The sequence below is a fragment of the Castanea sativa genome, chromosome 1 (assembly GCF_040712315.1).
Source record: "Castanea sativa cultivar Marrone di Chiusa Pesio chromosome 1, ASM4071231v1".
In the NCBI taxonomy this organism is placed as follows: Eukaryota; Viridiplantae; Streptophyta; class Magnoliopsida; order Fagales; family Fagaceae; genus Castanea; species Castanea sativa.
In genome coordinates, this window is record NC_134013.1 from 69193558 (window position 1) to 69199158 (window position 5601).

Below are 5601 nucleotides of genomic sequence, written 5' to 3' on the forward strand. Positions count from 1 at the left end.
TATACTAAGGCACGCGCAAAGGTTACAACCGGTGGACTCATTACAGCCTATGCAAAGAATAAATTCAATAAATGGAAAAAAAAGGCACTAAAGCATTCAGTTACTGTGTTCAGTCATGAAAATGGTCTATTTGAAGTCAGAACACCAATAAACCCTAACTTTGCATACAGGGGTAATCATCGTCATGAGGTAAATATAAGGCAAAGAACTTGTAGTTGTCAAAAATGGCAGGTTTATAAGATTCTGTGCTCATATGTCATTTCCATGTGTAAATATCAAAGCATCTTTGCAGTGCGATATATCGACCGTTGCTACCATTTGGAAGAATAAGTTGCTTGTTATACACTTAGATTTCACTTAGTTCCAGACAGTATACATTGGAATAAGCCTAATTTCTCGGTCTTGTATTTTAATGTCAAATTGCGCAGTGCAAAAGGTCGACCAAGATCAACACGACTTCGAAATGAAATGGATTTAGGGATAGAGTATTAACCAAGGCCATTGTACAGTCTCTGTAGGCAAGAAGGCCATAATAGAAGAACATGCCCCACTCAAACTGTGGCTGGCTCCATTACTGGTCAAACTGAATGACCCAACATAAGTATTCAATCTACTTTAGTGGATTGCTTGGACCACTTTTTTTTTAGGAGTTGGATTGTATTGTTAGTTTGTATTATTTGAAAGAACAAATTGGTACTAATTCCATTGACAAGCATATATGCTATGATGTTTTCTATCACTGCAAGTTAGATTGAGGTGTACGTTTATTTTGTGTGTGTGTGTGTGTGTATTGTGTATTATAGTTTAGGGGTTCGATAACACCTTAAAACGTATACTTTTTATGGAGTGCTTGGGTCATTTACCATGTTTGAAAGCTTCAAATAAGGAAAGAAATCAAATGGCCACAATCTAAAGAGGAAAAATCATATTTGAGCATTAATCAATATTTTGGGTGTATCTATTTACAACTTTCTAGTTGAGTTTTTTGCAATTCACAATTTTTGAAGGCTGAAATTAACTCACAAGTTGCTGCTATAAATTTGGACGAAAATTATATGGTGAAAGTTTTATTTTTCTTTGACACTTTTACAAGGGTTTGGAAGAGAGGCTATGGAGAATAAAAATAGAAATGTACACCACAGTAGCCATCATGCAAAGGAAAAAAGATCAACTACAAAAATAGAAGTTTGACACTTTTTTTTTTTTTTGCCTATTCTGCACCTACAATTGTGGCTACACATATAGATTATATGTTGGATTTGTAAGATTGAACAATTATATTAAATAGATGTATGATTAGATTAATTGGGCACTAATTTCAAATACCAAAATATGTGTACACGTTTCTTATTTTCACAAAGGTCTTGCGATTGGTAGTATAATGTGATGTGTATACTATCTAGGCATAATATTTTTAGCTACAATGATGCACAAAAATGATAATACTTTAATATAGTCTTGATAGACCGTCATTCTATATTGATTAGTGATTGCCACGATGGAGTACATGAAGTTTTTGTTGTGTTCCACAACATGGAGGATGCCTATTTACTTGTTGAGGGTACCTTCGTGCTTGCACAGGTACAACCATCTTAGAAGAGGGACTTTCCCCCATACGCCTTGGTTTCGTCACTTTCATCATCTAATAACACCTCTATATCTTCTACATCTTCCCCACTGTCCTCAATTGATGCATCTTCCTCAGAGTCTGTTATAGAGGCCTCTTCCTCAGAGTTCGGAGCACATACCCACATATTTGGTGGTGTGCAAGAATCACCAACATAAGGGGATGGTTGGGAAGGTTGTGGTGTGATGAACGAGTCATGTTGTTCATAGCTATATTGCCCATGTGGATATGGATTATTGATTAGACATGCGTTGGCCATCATATAAAGTTGGATACGGATGTTGTGGGGAAGGAGATTGGCTATCTTGGTCATAATTGTATTGCCCAGAATAAGATGGAGGTGGCGATGGGTGATAGGAGGGAGGTGTTGAACTAGATTGGGGATAATGGTCATAGCTATACAAACCCTCAAATCCTTGTCCTAGGGAAGTGGATGATCCAATCTGTTGATATAAAAATATGCAGTACTCATTGACACTAATTGGATTATACTCATTGAAGGTGGTTGGCTCATTACGAGCGGATGTTGATGACCCAGCTTAGGTAGAGCTGTGTATATTGTGCTGTGTAAAGGTGGATGGTCCGACTTAATTATTTCTTCTGTACCTATTGAGAGGGTGACACATTTCGGGCAACAACAGCAGCACCAAGGAAGACAAAACCTGCAAACCTCTACTGAAACCCACTTGTCCACCTCTACACAACATGGACAATGCAAAAATGATGGAATTGGACTATCCACCTCTACATAGCACAATATGCACAACTCTACCCAAGTTGGGCAATCAACATCCACCCGTAATGGGGCAACCATCTTCAATGAGTATAATCCAATTAGTGTCAACGAGTACTGCATGTCTTTATATCAACAGATTGGATCATCCACTTCCCTAGGACAAGGATTTGAGGGTTTGTATAGCTATGACCATTATCTCCAACCTAGTTCAACACCTCCCTCCTATCACCCATTGCTACCTCCATCCTATTCTGGGCAATAAAATTATGACCAAGATAGCCAATCCCCTTCCCCACAACATCCGTATCCAACTTTATATAGAGGTTTGCGGGTGCTGTCTTCCTTGGTGCCTTTGTTGTTACCCGAAGTGTGTCACCCTCTCAATAGGTACGGAAGAAATATTTGTTTTCATTGATAACTTCACTTGACTAAGGCCCTCTACTATTGCTGGAAGGACTTGTTGTGTAGTCGAGTCATTCCTCTATTGGTTTGTAACAGCCATATTTAACATATTATTGATCTTAGTTTGCTGCCACATAAAAAAAAATATTAATATTATTAAAATAGAAAAGCTATTTTGTTTGTGTAAATAATTTGTTATCAATGTTAGTGCAGTATTATTGAAAAAGCTAAAATAATAACCTGGTACATATGGGCAGTCGTCTCTAGTGTCGTGAATAGGTGACCATGTTGTGTAGTTCACACCTAAATGGAAATTGTCTTCTCCAACTACATTTTGAGCCCACTCATTCTAAAGTCGGTAGTATTGTGCATGCTGCCTATGCCAATTGACACTGGATTTCCTATCAACTTTACACAATGCACAGATTTATCGAAATTGTTAATCGGCCACTTTGGACATCTTTGCAACAACCTAAACTGTCGCATGACCCTTTCTGGATGGTAATATTCCACAATTTGGAAGTTGAACAATGGCGTTGTTGTAGTCTATATATGTTTTTGCAAGACACCATGGATGCAAATAATTATCGTACGGTGTCCAAACAACCTGCAATTCCAATTACAATAACTATGTTATATTCGATCAAGACATTAATATAACTAGTAAATTAACCATTGATGCATTGTGACAACATATATTACCTGTTGATTATAATGTGTGTTGTGATTAGAATGGTACGCACGTAGAACATGCGTTGGTGTGTGAGTAAAATGCTACAGATTTTAGTGATTTTAGGGTTTGGAAGTATCAAAGATAAATGTTACAGTATACAATGTTGTATAGGAAGAGAAAGTATACAATTTTAGGGTTTAGAATTTCAGTAACATCGTTGCCGAAATTTGCCTCTTTCCTCATTTTTCCAAATAATTTCCAACAGTTCTCATGTCACAAATAAACTCACTTTTTTGCAATATTCAGCCAAAAGACTCCATAAATAATAGCAAAAAGAAGATAAAAGTTATAAAAAAAAAACTATCTTCTCAGCTAATACCAAACACAACCTTGCTACCCACATCTTTCGTACCAAAACAAAATTGAAGATAAAATCATAGAGTCAAAAAATTATAGAGACTAGAGCGCGATTGGGAACATCTTATTTAGCTAAAACACTGAAATTTTTTGCTAAAATTACTATAAATAAAACTAAAAGGTAGCTGAAATAATATCGTAAGACCAATAAATAATATCAAAAAATATAATGAAACTCATGAATAGTAACAAAAATAAACAACGTAGTAAAAACAAACTAAATAATAAAAAAGAGGCCAGAGCCTAATAAGTGAAAGTGAATTTAAATAGTAAAATTACCTTCTTTCCAAATCCTCCCATTCCAAAATAAACGTGTTCTCTTCCAACTTCCACCCAATATAACACATTGGCTTAGGAGCGAAAATTCTTTATTCCACCCCCTCCCACACTTGAACCACCAGTCTTTGCTCTTTATTGCCCAATCCTTCAAAAAATAAAAATTTAAGCAAGCACTAATTAGCTAAATATTAAATGCAATATGAAACCCCAATATTCAAAACCTTTATAACTAAAATATTAACACAAATTTAACATGATTTTAGTTGATGAGAAACAAGTTTAAAAATATCGAAAACTTTTGAAGAAAAAGCAAGGAACTTTCTTATGCAGAATCTAAAGGGAAAGCATAAAAAATTAATAAAAATTTGGGTTAAACAATAATACATATGCTTAATCCCAAAAACAAACCCAATAAGATATTCTATCTAAACGTAACACTAAATATAGATCCTACAAAAATTGAAGCTTTTGGGTGTACAAATTCTAGTGCATCATGATGATGAAAAAACGGCCCACATATGAGTACCTTTACGAGTGTTGAAAAGGCTTTGCCTTCCTTCATATTGCACAATATCGAGCTTCACACATATGAAGGCTCTTCTTCTCTTTGAGGTTTTTGGGGTGTGGAAGATGAGAAAGTGTTGAGGAGTATATAAAGAGAGACTCAAGAGTGAGAGGTCTCATTAGTGGGTAAGTGAAAACTGAAAAGCATTGAAGTGATAAAGAGGCAATAAAGTGAGTGATGACTCTGATGAGAGCGTGCAAGATTCGCACGGACTGAGATAGAAGAGCAGGAAAACACATTATAATACAATGATTAGGGTATTTTTGTAATTTACTATCTTATTAGCTTTACAAAAACACCAGTTTTTTACTTATTTATTATTTTAGAAAGAAAGAAAAGATATTATTGGGTTTGAAACTCGAGAGGCGTTTGACTAAATATTGCAAAGAAGTGAGTTTATTTGTAATATGAGAATTGTTCAAAGTTATTTGGCAAAATGAGGAAAGAAGTAAATTTCGGTAACACTATTGCCAAAATTATAAGAAAAAGATTATGAGAGAGGAGAGAAATGAAGTGATGGAGAGAGAAAAAAAATTAAAATTTTGTAATTACATTATCAAAATTCCTGCCCAAATTCCAAAGCTACCCAGAAAAGTGCCCGAAGGAGGAATGGCTAAAAGAAAAAAGAAATTGTGGCAACCAAGTAGCCGAAATTGTAGGGGAGGAGAGACAAAAATTTAATGAAAATGTGGCAATGAAGTTGCCAAAATTGGAGGGGAAAAAAAAAGGAATTGTGGCAAAGGAGTTGCTGAAATTGGAGAAAAGATGAGAGAGAAAAAAGAATGACTTGTGGCAATGAAGTTGCCAAAATTAAAATTGGAGGAAAAAAATTTGTAGAGTTGCCGAAATTGTAGGGGAAGAGAAGAGAAAAAAGAAGAAGAAGGAATTGTTGTGGTAGTTGC

General features: G+C 35.3%; 1 long non-coding RNA gene across 2 annotated transcripts; it reads right to left on the bottom strand.

Annotated features, from left to right (window-relative positions):
- Window positions 1–1372: 1372 nt before the first annotated feature.
- Window positions 1373–5306, bottom strand: LOC142610325 (uncharacterized). Of its 2 annotated transcripts, XR_012839811.1 has the most exons (4): window positions 4661–5306; window positions 4135–4279; window positions 3006–3372; window positions 1373–2892 (listed from the first exon to the last, which is right to left on the bottom strand). It is a non-coding gene; the product is annotated as an uncharacterized LOC142610325 (long non-coding RNA). The 2 variants fall into 2 exon arrangements; XR_012839810.1 differs by lacking the exon at window positions 4661–5306 and having other exon boundaries at window positions 4135–4468.
- Window positions 5307–5601: the final 295 nt, after the last annotated feature.